General features: G+C 36.8%; 1 non-coding gene across 1 annotated transcript; it reads left to right on the forward strand.

The window, feature by feature from the left end:
* The first annotated feature begins 649 nt into the window (after nucleotides 1-649).
* Nucleotides 650-752, forward strand: LOC145633498 (small nucleolar RNA R71). The gene has a single exon (XR_014112821.1). It is a non-coding gene; the product is annotated as a small nucleolar RNA R71 (small nucleolar RNA).
* Nucleotides 753-13,047: the final 12,295 nt, after the last annotated feature.

Consider the following 13,047-nt stretch of genomic DNA (forward strand, 5'->3'; position numbering starts at 1 on the left):
CCGCTTGAGGTGCTTGTTCTTGATGATTTCTTTGAGATGCTTGGGTTTAATTGTTGTATTGGTTGTTCCTTGGATAGCTTCCTCTTTTGTTTTGGGGTTAAGATGGAGGTGGATTTTTATATTGAGGGTTGGAGTTGTAGGAAGGTTGAGATTTTTGGTTCCATTGTTGAGGTTGAGGTACAAACCCGGGTGGTGGTTGTCTCCAACCTACTCCACCGCCGCTTCCTCTAAATCCCTCTTGCCTTGTGTTGTATGCCACTACATGTTCGGGGATTAAACCTCAACAATAAGATGTATCATGGTTCGTTCCTCCACAATTTTGACAAGAGAAAGAGTTAACTTGAGAAGAGCTTGCTCCACCACTTGAACTTGCATTCACACTCGTGTTCAACTTGGAAAGCCCTTTTGTTTGTTGATCAATTTGATGTTGTAATTGATTAACTTTCTCCAATTCGTAAATACCACCTCTCTTTGGAGAATTTCTTCTTCGGCCCACCCCAAGAATAATTCTTTGCTACCTCTTATATTGTGGCTTCAACTTGATTTTGAGGGATCTTGATTAACTGACTACCCGCCCCCGCATCCAAATTGGCTCTTGACATGGGCTCCAATCCCTCGTAGAAAAACCGCATGAGCAACCTTTGATTGTACTCATGGTGGGGAAATGCTTGTACCAACTCTTTGAATCTCTCCCATGCTTCACCAACACTTTCATCGGCATCTTGCTCAAATGATGCAATTTTCCTTCGCATTTCGGCGGTCTTCTCCTCGGAGATAAAACGCTTCAAGAACGCCTTTACCACCTCCCTCCATGTTGTGAGAGTGTTAGGCTTTACTTGCTTTAGCCATTTCTTTGCTAGTCTGGTGAGAGATTGCCGGAAAAGGTGCATACGAATGTTGTCTTGACTCACTTCATTTGTTTGCATCATTGCGCACAATTCAAGGAATCGGTCCAAATGTTCAATAGGGTCCTCACTTGCACTTCCGGAAAATTGCTCGGATTGGACCATTCGAGTATATTGTGGATGGATTGAGAAGTTGGTTTCCGTGATGGGTAGCAAAATCTCTCCCGTGAGCTCATGATCCTCCGGATTTCCGAACTCACGAAACAAAACATCATTCTCTTGTCCCGCCATTGATCCGCTTGGTGAACTTGAAGAGTAAGTATCACTCTCACTATCAACTATATCACCAAAACCTCTTCCCTCGTCTTGGTAAAGCCTACAGACTTGTCTCAAGGGTCGGTTGATTTCGTGGTCAATTTGATGTGAGGGTGCTCTTTGAGACCTCTTAAGCATTCACCAAAGCTAAGAAAACAATTAGCAATGACAAGGATGGTAAAACAAAAAAAATAAAAAGAAAAGAAAGTAAAATGACTCTAACATAAGCAATAATAGACGCTAAACAAGCCGCCTCCCCGGTAACGGCGCCAAAATTTGATAACGGGTTAGATAGATCGTTAAGCTACTACCCTAACAAAATTAATCATTTATAATACCTAAACCTACACTAAACTAGTTAGTGGCAAGTAAAGGGTCGAACCACTAGGGAAGCACGCTAATTCAACATCAATAATCACTAATGTAAGAGTGAACAGGGGATTGTTTTAGTTGGTTTTGTTGAGTAAGAATACTACAACTACAAATAAGCACGAAAATAATGGTTAAAATCAAGGGAATATGATGCTAGGGATACGGGGGTGTCCAATATGATTAGAAAGAGGGGAATAATGGTGATTATCATGAAACACATGCCAAAGAACACAAGATTTTACCTAAACAATTCAGTCTCATGCAATAGTCTAGGCAAATCAATGAAAGAGGTCTACACTAATAAGGATCATTCTCATGCATCCTATTAGTTACAATCAAATCAAGAGAATAAAGAAGCACAATCCATAATAACTCCACTTTAATAACTCATTCTCATGCAATCATTAAAATAGAGATGATCCTAATCTAGTTCAAATCACTTTCATGCATTTAAACTAGAAAACATCAAATAGAGTGCAACAATAATCTCAAGCTAATAAAAATCATGTCTTTCATTAATATATGGCATAAGTTCAATCCAACCATCATCATTCATCCAATATCAAATCATATCTTCCACCCCCTTCCCCTATCTAAAAGTTTTGCCTAGAGAAGGAAGATTAAACATAATATCAACACTAGAAATAAACTCAAGAAACTCAAAGCAAAATATGATTAAAAGCAATGAAATCAATGACAACTAGATAAACTAATAATATTAGGGGTGAACATGGTCTGCTTTGGTGTGGTTTGAGTCTAAACCAAACCAAACCGCAAAATACGGTTTGGTCAATTTTCCAAACCAAACCAAACCATATTAGTATCCAAACCAAACCAAACCAAACCATAATAATGCGGTTTGGTGCGGTTTGGTTTGCTGTTTATGATTAGAAGACATTTTTTCCTAAAAAATTTCAAATATTAATAAATTTATAATAAATTTCAAATAATTAGCCCAAAGGGATTAAATTCTACTACAAATTTTTAATAAAAATAACAACCAACTAATCAAGTTCTAAGTGCTAACACAATAACACATAATAAAAATAATACATAACAAATTAAAAGTGGAAAAAAACATAATACATTTGTCCAAAAAAATAATTCATACTACATTATAATTATATGACCTATTGAATTTTAAGTATTGATATTTGAGATTGAGTATAGAGTATAGTAGTATATTGTCCGTATAGTGTTCTAAAGATTTTTCATTTTTATTTTATTTTTTTAAATTTTTTTATAATATGTAATAACTATTATTATTTATTAAAAAATTATATAAATATTAAAATGCGGTTTACTGGTTTACGGTTTGGTTTGGTTTATAATTTTTGAAAAACCAAACCAAACCGCAAACCGTATTTCCAAAAAAATCGAAACCAAGGTAGCGGACCTAAAAAGTCGGTGTTCATCCTTTGTGGGTGGATACCGTTGGAGGCTTTCGTAAGAGCGGGGCTAAAGCTTTCAAGTAAGAGCCCATCTTTCAGGGCGAAGCACGCGTCAAAGGTAAAATTACAATTCTACCCTTTTATGTTAATGCTTTAAGTTTTTGCTTTATTGTTTTAATAATTGCGAGTTGTTCTTTGGGTTGGGGTCGTTTCAGCGGTAAGTTGGACTTACCAAACCCCAACAGTGGTATCAGAGCCACGCTCGTTTATTTTTTAAATCATAATATTTTTTTTCAAGGTGATTTTATGGCTTATTTTTTTCTGGTTTAAGTTGCTAATTAGATTAGTAGCTCGTATTATCTATTTTAACCTCGTATTTAAGCTACATTCAGCCCCGAACCCAGATTTCGACTGAAAAATAGTGAATTTTGGGTAGAAAATGTGTTGTGGAAATTGTTTTATTTTTCCAGGGTGCGGTTTTTAGCCAAAAAACGACCAGAAATGCACTTTTCGAGGGATTTTTCGTTTTTACGAAAAATTTTAAGTCTTTCTAACCTTGAAAATTAATTGCATATTTATGGTGGTTATGTAACTTGTTCAATACATATTTTATATGTAATTTTAAACCTCTTTAAGCATGGTTACTTTGTAGTAATTTGTACTTGAATGCTTGGTTTTATTTTTTCACATAATTGCAAACTAATTGCATTAAGTGTGAAATTGTTGTTCTTTGAGGCTTCCAAGTATTAAAGATTTAATATTTAATTATGTTAATTGATTGAAACTTTATATTACCAGATTCTATGAATTTTTGTTAAACTTTATTGATTTAATCATATTTTAGTTGATTGGAATCATAATGTTTGAAACTTTGTGATAGAAAAATTGTTTATCTTCATATTGTAAGATATAATTTTTCAAGGATTAACAAGTATTAAAGTAGGAATCTTTATTGAACTTGTGTTCATTTTTCCAACTCCCTCTTATTTTGTCAAAAATTTAAGGTTAATTTAAATTAATTAATTTAATAGTGAGTAATTTCCCTCTTATTATTTTTGGTGCACCAAGTTAAACGGTTTAATTAATGAATGGTTCTTGGGAATTATTTTTGTTAGATGCACCTTGAAAATTTTATTTTAAGTTAGACTTGTTTAAATTTTCTTTTTTTCTCAATGAATTAATTCTAAAATTAATTTATAATTGATTAGATATGTCACACAAAATCAGGAATTAATCCCAAGGCACACGCACACAAACCAAGGCACAATAGCCATGTGCATCCCTCGGCCAGCTGGGCTGCTCACACAGCCCGCATGTGGCTGCCGAAGGACGAGGCTGCTGCGCTTGGTGCATGTGGTGCTAGGTGTGCGCGAGGAGCTGTGTGCTGACTTGGTGCATGAGGGGCGTGCGAGACGATGCAAGGCGTAGCAGCAGTGCTAGGCAGCTACAGCTAGACGTGCATCGAGTGCGCGCTGCCAAGCAGCGCCCAGCAGCATCGCAGCACGCAAGGTCGAGGCTGCTAGGCTAGCGCCCATCACTTGCGTGCGTGTGAGTGCTTAAGGGTGCTAACCTTGGGTAGTCGGTGCACTTTTCTCACGGTTTTAATTTTTCTTTTTGGCCGTTTTGTTTATTTTTATTAAAAATTTTGGAGGCTAGGCCTCGGGTTTTGAGCGGCATTGGCAAACTTTATTTTTGACAAATTTTGGGTTTTACCGGCTTAATTAATTGGATTAATTAAGTTGGATGCGGAATTGAGTGGGAGCTTAAAATGTTAATTACGCTTATTTACATAACCGGTTAAAACATCTTTGACTAGTTTTAATTAGGCGTGTTAATTGGATTAAACACCTAGATTAGTTACTAGTTCACGCGTGTTTATGCATTGTTACTTGTTTATCGTTGTAAAATGCATGGGCCATTCACAAATGAATGGATGAATGGAATGTATATTCTCTCACAGGTTTTATGAAATGGCAACTAGTGGGGCCCGATTATGATAGAAAATACGGACTGCGATCCGTGATGTATTTTTTGTAAATCTAAATACGGTCTGCTACCGTTGAGTATTTTTGTACCTTAATATTTAGATTAGTCCTAATCTTAGATACTAGTAGTTGCATTTAATTATGGTCAAGTCTTGAAGATGGAGGTTCTTGGAAGATGTAGCCATGAAGTTGCAATGAAGACCTTTTGAAGATTTGAAGATCTCAAGGGGTCATGCTAGTTGTCAAATACATCTATATTTATGTTTTTCAATATATATATGTTTTATATGTTAGATGCATGTTTAGGATTTTGAATGTTGTGATGATTAATTAAGTTCACTTAAATCAACCAACATAGATACCCTAGGTCCCAATATATTGAATAAAAACTTGTCATTCCAAAACAACACTTACCAGCTGAACGAGGGTAGTGATGGGCTACGCTAAAGCGAGGCATGACTACCTCTGCTAAGAAGTAAGGCATACCGGGTATATGCAAGTTGGTTTTGGTTGTACTCAACGATATGAGTGATGGAGTCCTAACATGTCGGGGCAAAGTGAATAAATTATTGAGAGAGCATTAGATGCGACGATTTATTCGACCAAGAGTGGCTTAGAGCCATTAGCAAAGCGTTGCTTACCTTAGGAGACTAAGTGTTAAGACAAGCCAAAGCATGCTTAACCACTCTTTGTTTCTTCGGATCTTGGAATCGACTTATTCTCGCCAAATGGGGACAATTTTAATGCGTGGATAAGACGTTTAATAAGATTGAAAATTTGCATGAATACCTTTTAATTTTCAAACTTATTATGTTATTTACTTGATAAATGGTTATACTTTGCACTTATATTTGTTGAATTCCAAATCACACTGTATTGTTTTCCATGATTGGTAAAGGAAATGTTTGAGAATGGTTCTCAAAGAAAGGTAAAGCATTTCTAAAATACAATTCTCATAAATAACTTTTATAACAAAGTCCGAAATGACGGTTGGACATCATGTATTCAAAATACTGGGTAGTTTTGATAAAACATGAAGTATTGAGTTACAAACTCATATTGTCAATATTGACAACCAACATATCTTTTCGCCTAATACATAGATGAGTAGGACTCATTGATGTAGTAATTCAAGCGTGAATTAAAGGAAAATATGGAATTTTGTTTTACGGCGCATTAGATGCTTAATTATGCTTAACAAAGTATAAAAGTCAAAGACTCCTTAAGAAATGGTTCTTAAAAGATTATGAGATAAAGTATGATAAGAAATATAGGAAACGAGGAACGAAGAAAAGGAATAAGATTCCATTTCAAACCATGAGTTCATATTATTGTAGTTAACTTAGCAATTCGTTATCTTCACAAGTATCGGATACTGCTTGAGTGTTCCACTTTGAAAGTGACCTCAAACTATTGAAGATAAGCTGAGTTAATCAACTTACAAGCTAAGAATGAAGCAAGTGGTGCTACATCAGTTGTAAGGTCATATGCTTTGTTTAAAGACCTTTAAGCTAAGGCTGGAACAATAAATGATTATTGTGTTCCATAATAAGCAATTGATCCGTTTACACACGGAAAGACTTACATTCAAAACAATGAGCAATAGTTGCAAGTTTTTTTTAATGGCATGGTTGTCTAAACCGTGAATCAAGAATGCTTAATTATTAATAAACATTTTCTTAATATGATAAACTAGCAAAAGCTCAATGTCATGGGCATGATTTGCGTTCCGAACATCTTTAGCATTGTCACATCAACAAGGCTCTATTAGATAGGCTCTTGATAGTTGATCGATTCAGAATCGTTCTAGACAAGCAAGTCTTACTTGTTGAAACCGACAAAGTAAAGAGCTATTGTTCTTGGTATAGACAATTAACTCCGAAAGCTAAAGAGGATTTATCTACTTCAACGTCTCACAAAGAATTTGAAAGAATATGGCTATATTCAGCAAATGTGAACAAACTTGACCTTGATTAGTTCAAGAGTTCTGTGAAATACAGAATCGACTTGGCAAGATATCAAAACGTCTAGATTAGATCGAGCGATGTTTGATTGAGACAAGTGTGACCATCACAAAGTTATGAAACTAAAATATTCATAAATATCTCCACAAAGAACATAGTGTGTCTTCACGGAGACCTCGATGCAATTTAAAAATGACTCGAACAATGATGGATCACATCCCTTCCTATAAAGTTCTTAAGATTTGCACGAAGGACTAATGCTACACTAAACAAAATGTCAAAGCTAAGAAAGGACGCCATATTAAGTTATGGATAGAATTATCTTCTAAATTTCTTTTCAAGTATATGTCTAAAACACTACGCCACAGTGGGAGTTCATTTGCTTAGTGGGAGCTAAGTGACTCGGTGGGATCTCACCATCTTAGCAAGAGCTAGGTGGTTGAGTGGTAGCGTAATGGCTCATTAAAGGGTAAGATAACTCAAGTGGGAGCTAACTGTTTGTTTCACAACGAACTTTTACCCAAAGACAATATACATGTCTCTTTGTAAGCATTCAAGTGAGACCATGGGCATTACCTCCACAACCTAATTGAGAACATAGTGTTTGTTGCTCTAAGTGGTGTCTTTTTGGAAAGTAACACGTTTCCAAAACGACAAGTGGGAGGAAAATGAACTTGATGACCATCGAGCTTAGCAACAAACCAGAATTGAGAATCTCGGAAGACCTTAAAAGGGCTTCGTGAGAATGCTTGATCAAGAATACTCAAAAGGACTTTACAAGTGCCTGAAAAGAGAATTCATTACTCAAAAAACATCAGAAATGATGGAGTAAGATTAACATAACAAAGGGGATTTAGAAGCGCCTTGAAACTCAGTGGTTGATGCAATTGCCCCGTATAGGTATAGAAATAAACCTTAGACTTACAAGCATACTATTTACTATTTGATAATAAAGACATAATTTCTTGTACAATAGCTACGACAAATCGAAATTCCGAATAATGGTTAGAGGCCATGAAAATCTGAATCAGACCCCATGTTTGATAATCATGTTTGAAACTTGATTAATTTGCATAAAGGGTGAAAGACCCATCGATTGCAAATAAGTTTTCAAGGAGAAAACTAACAAATGTGGAAATGTATATGCATACATAGCTAGATTGGATGAAAAGGATACAATTAAATTCGTGGATTTGATTTTAATAAAAACCTATTCACCAATCGGAATGCTAAAGTCTTTTCGTGATTGTCTTAGCAAAATTGCTCATATGAAATATGGCAAAATAGATACCAAAACCACCTTCCCAAAATAGGATTTTGGAAGTGACTATGGAATAGTGTAAGGATTTTGAAAATCTGAATAATGCTAGATTTGAAAGCAAGCTCAAGGAATCCGTTATGGGATTTAAGGAAGAATTGCATATAGGAATTAGAACGTGTTTTCTCATAAAGTTAATAAGAGGATTGGCTTATGGAGAAACATAAAAATTCCGATGAATAAGAAGTTTAGTGGGAGCAAAAGTAAAGGTCTAACGAGAAGTTTACGAACTCTATTGTGAAATAACTATCAAATGCTAAATGTTTAGATTTGAAAGTATTTTGACAATGGACCAAACAAAAGACGATACTTAGTACGTAATGGGTATTAAGTTCTATTGTATAGACTTAATAAAATGTTTCAACGTGTAAGGAGTTTACCGTGTTAAACATGAATTGAAGGACTTTGAAAGACTTTCAACCCGTATGTATAAAACTAAGTAAATGTTTGAACTAAGTATAAGCTAGGCTAAATATTAAGTCAAACATGAATTACTCTAATAGAGACTTTCAACCATATCACACAACAATTTGTTTAGCAAAGACCCGGTGAAACTGAATGAGCTAAAATGACAAATTGATGGAATAAGATTGAGAATTACTCTGCAATTTAATCCATCATGTACGCTGTGATATGGAATCGTCGCACGACTTACTTGCTCAGTGCATCTGAAATATGTATGTAGTACCAATCAGCCTGAATCTATGTGATAGATCGTTAGAATATGGCCAAGAACATCAAAAGTACTTGGATAAGTAACAAGACGAGTTCTTGACTTGTGGAAACAAATACAATTTGAGAATTGATGTTGCAAGCACAAGCTTTAACAAGTATTAGATCCTTAACAAGGAAGTCGTTTATAAGCACGAGCTAACACTAAGTCGTGGCTTAAGAATGGTAACATGGACGTGGATCCATGTGTAATGTGCCGGAATTTAAGGGAAATTTCCATGATCAAAAGTGATTAGGGTATCCCAAATCATTGTGAGCCGTTTAGAATGAAACCCAAGTAAAGCATCATCAGGAAGTCTACTGAAATATATGTTGAGAATATTGTTGCCTTAATGGCAATAATAAAGAAGATGTTCTATGGAAAGTTCGTTGATGAACGTTAATGATTGTAGGTTGTCAAGTTAAAGGTCTTAATCATGAAAATGAGTGGGAGCCATCACTTGGACAATAAATCCTAAATCACATATAATCCATGACACTCTCAAATTTTGTCATCTTATTATGAAAGTGATCAGTAATGAACATGCTAAGATTAGCAAAGTATTTATAACTAAACCTATGCAATAAGTGAACGACAACATTCACAATTGCATGAAAGAAATCAAGCATATTAGATATGGGTGTGATTTCTATAGATGTTTTATAAAGAGTGATACTCTTAAAACATTCGGAAAAACCATTTATCATAAGATGAACCATTCAGGTTTTCGGAGTAATTTAAAATTGGGTTTTTCTATACAGTGCCCCTGAGGTATTGACTATTCTAAGTTGTGCCCACCCATTTTCATTTTCAAAATTCTACATTGTACCCCCGAAGTATCTTTAGTGTCTACGATGTAACCCTGCCCTAATCCCTCCGTTAACTTTAAAAAAAAAAACAACAACAAAAAACCGTAAACACCTCTCTCCTCCCTCACAACTACCCACAAGCCACCACTACACCTTCAGCCGCACCACCGCTGCACCTCCAGCCGCACCCCCTGCCACACCACCGAGCCGCGCTCCTCTCTCCTTGACCCACCACCGCGCGTCACCACCTAGTGCACCACCAAAGAAACTATTGGACAAGGCAATGGAGGAATTCGAAGTAAAATTTTGACAAATTGGTTTAGGGATTTTATTTCATTGGATTCTAGTTGCAAAATTAAGTTGTTAATTGTTGTTTTTGTTTTATAATCAAAGAATTTGGTTTAAAATAATAGAAAACCCTAATTTTTTCCCCAATTTGATTTTAATTGTTAAATCATCAATTTTGGTTCAATTAGATTGAGATTCAATACACAAAACTTTTTTTAATTGATTTTTCCAATAAAAATCTGCACGAATATAGTTCAATTGGTCGAAAATTTGGGCATGAAGAACGAAATTTTGGCTGTCGCGCGCGGTGGTGCGGCTGGTGGGTCGAGGAGAGAGGAGCGTGGCTCGGTTGAGAGAGGAGAGAGGAGGGTGACGCGCGCGGTGGTGGGTCGAGGAGAGAGAAGCGCGCACGCTTGGTGGTGCGGCTGGGGGTGCGGTAGTGGTGCGGTGGTGGTGCGGTGCAGGTGTAGTGGTGGGTAGTTACGAGGGAGGAGAGAGAGGTGTTTGGGTTTTTTTTGTTTTTTTTTTAATTTATTTATTTTGAAGTTAACGGAAATTTAACGGAGGGATTAAGATAGGGTTACATCGTAGATGCTAAAGGTAACTTGAGGTTACAATGTAGAATTTTGAAAATGGGTGGGCATAGCTTGGAAAAGTCAATACCTCAGGGGCACTGTATAGAATAACCCTTTAAAATTTCATGCAATTTTATCACTCCGTTTGCTATTTAATTGTGGTTTAGAATTAAATAATGAGTCCATTCGATTCTTGGAATATTCGAAATAGGGTATCAAGACCAGTCTTGATAAGGAAACACCTTTTAAGTGAACATTAAATATTATAATCGAAAATTATCCCTAATTGAGGTCATTTAAACGATGGACGATTAATGGCCAATTGAGATTAGTGTGTAGTCTGATTTATAGCACTGTTTCTTGTGCTACGAGGACATGATTTTCTTAAATCATTTGCACAGGTATTGGTTTAGAACCATACTGGATCGACCTATGAGAATACTTTAAGAGATTAAAAATTGTCATAAGTATACTTCTCATTATAGCTATCGGAACCTATTTCCTTGACCATGAGTACTGTGAGTTCTCTTGTTTGAGTACTAGTCCGCTTTGATGTTGTCAAACGTCTGCTGTAATAGGGGGTTATAACGGCAACACTCGGGCGGCTAGGTACTCTCAGTAAGAGGAGTTACGTTACAAGACTGGGAATGTCCCCCTACTAAAATAGGGAAGATGTCTTTTTTGTATACAAGGCCTCTCGTAGAGCGAGACTGTAAAATGCATGGCCGTGCTCGGATGGATTTTAGAAATCATTTGTTTATTGACAGTCGGACTTGGAATCGAGAAACACTTCTGGACGTAATAAGGATGACGAAATAATCTTACCTTATAGTTCATGAAGAGACATAAGAAAAAGGATGTTCACTAAATGCGCACTTGTCCGGAAGGACAAGTGAGAGATTGAAAGGAATGGTGTCCTACGAACAAGTGTATTATTCTAATAGCGGGTTCAGAATTATTAGAAAGCTAATATATTCAGCAAGGTCAAGTGATCGGAATGCCTGGGTGGAGGTCGCTTCCGATCAGTAATATTAATGTATAATTAATATTACAGCTTAATCTTGACTGAACCCTTCGGGTCACACCCTAGCAAATATACGAACTGACTTGACGAATTAATTCTGAAGAAATTAATTTGTCGGCCGAGTATTAAATATTTAGACGTCGGAAATTCGATCTTAGAGCGTTAAAACCGAGCGTCGGAAGTCGAGTCAAAATAATAAAAGACGAGACACGAAAATAATAAATCAACAAGACCAAAATACCCCTAGCATCAGAATGCTCCTAGAAAACAGAGCGCTAGGGGAATTTGGTATAGCATGGTGGCTAGCATGAGCACCAAGCCGAGCCTAGGCTGGCTGGTGCGTGCTAGACACCAATGCTAGCACAGCATGCTAGCTGTGCTGGGCCAACGCGCAAGGTGGAAGGCACTCAGCAAGCAGCCTGCATCATTGATGCGCGGCTTGCTGGCCGAGTGCGCAAGCAGCCCACACAAGCTGTGCTGGGCATGCTGGCCAGCAGCGCCAAGCAGCCCGCAAGCTTGTGCTAGGCCTGCTGGCAGTCGTAAATGGCATCCCACCTTGTGTTGCCTTGGTTCCCAAGTGTGGTGCCATGTGGAGCATTGTGAGGGGAAGCTTGAGGCATGAGGTGGCGGTTTTTGGAGAGGGAGTGGGGAGCAAGTTTGGTCCCCCCTCCTCTAAATGGTCCTCACCTAACCTCTCTCATGAGCTTGCCACATGTTGATTTATTACTAGTTTGATTGTTTATTTTATTTTAGCTTTAAAATAAAATGGAAAAATCAAATTCTCCCACATTGATGGGAGAGCTTTTTCATTCTCTTGTTTTCCCTATAAACACCCAAGTTGGGGTATTGGGAAAATCACTTGAGTTAGAGTTGAAAAAAGCATCACCATTGTGAAAACCTTTGAACTCATTTAATCGCTCGGGTTTTAGTCGGACCTTGCTAACTCCAAGGTAGCGGACATAAAATGTCGGTGTTCGTCCTTTGTGGGTGGATACCATTGGAGGCTCTCGTGTGAGCGGGGCTAAAGCTTTCAAGTAAGATCCCGTCTTTGAGGGCGAATCACACGTCAAAGGTAAAATTACGATTCTACCCTTTTATGTTTATTGTTTATGTTTTTGCTTTATGGTTTTATTAATTGCGAGTGGTTCTTTGGGTCAGGGTCGTTTCTGCGATAAATTGGACTTACCAAAGCCTAACATGATGGTTACGCTTGGCTCAAGCAAACATTGCTCGATCTAATCTAAACATTTTGATATCTTGCCATGTTAATTATGTACTTCACTGAACTCTTGAAGTATTCAAGGTCAAGTTTTTTCACATTTGATGAATATAGCAATATTTCTTCAAATTCTTTGTAACACGTTGAAGTAAATGAATCCTCTTTAGCTTTTGGAATCAATTGTCTATACTAAGAACAATAGCTCTATACTTTGTCGGTTTCAACAAGTA

The sequence above is a fragment of the Chenopodium album genome, chromosome 5, assembly GCF_948465745.1.
Source record: "Chenopodium album chromosome 5, dcCheAlbu1.1, whole genome shotgun sequence".
Lineage (NCBI taxonomy): Eukaryota > Viridiplantae > Streptophyta > Magnoliopsida > Caryophyllales > Amaranthaceae > Chenopodium > Chenopodium album.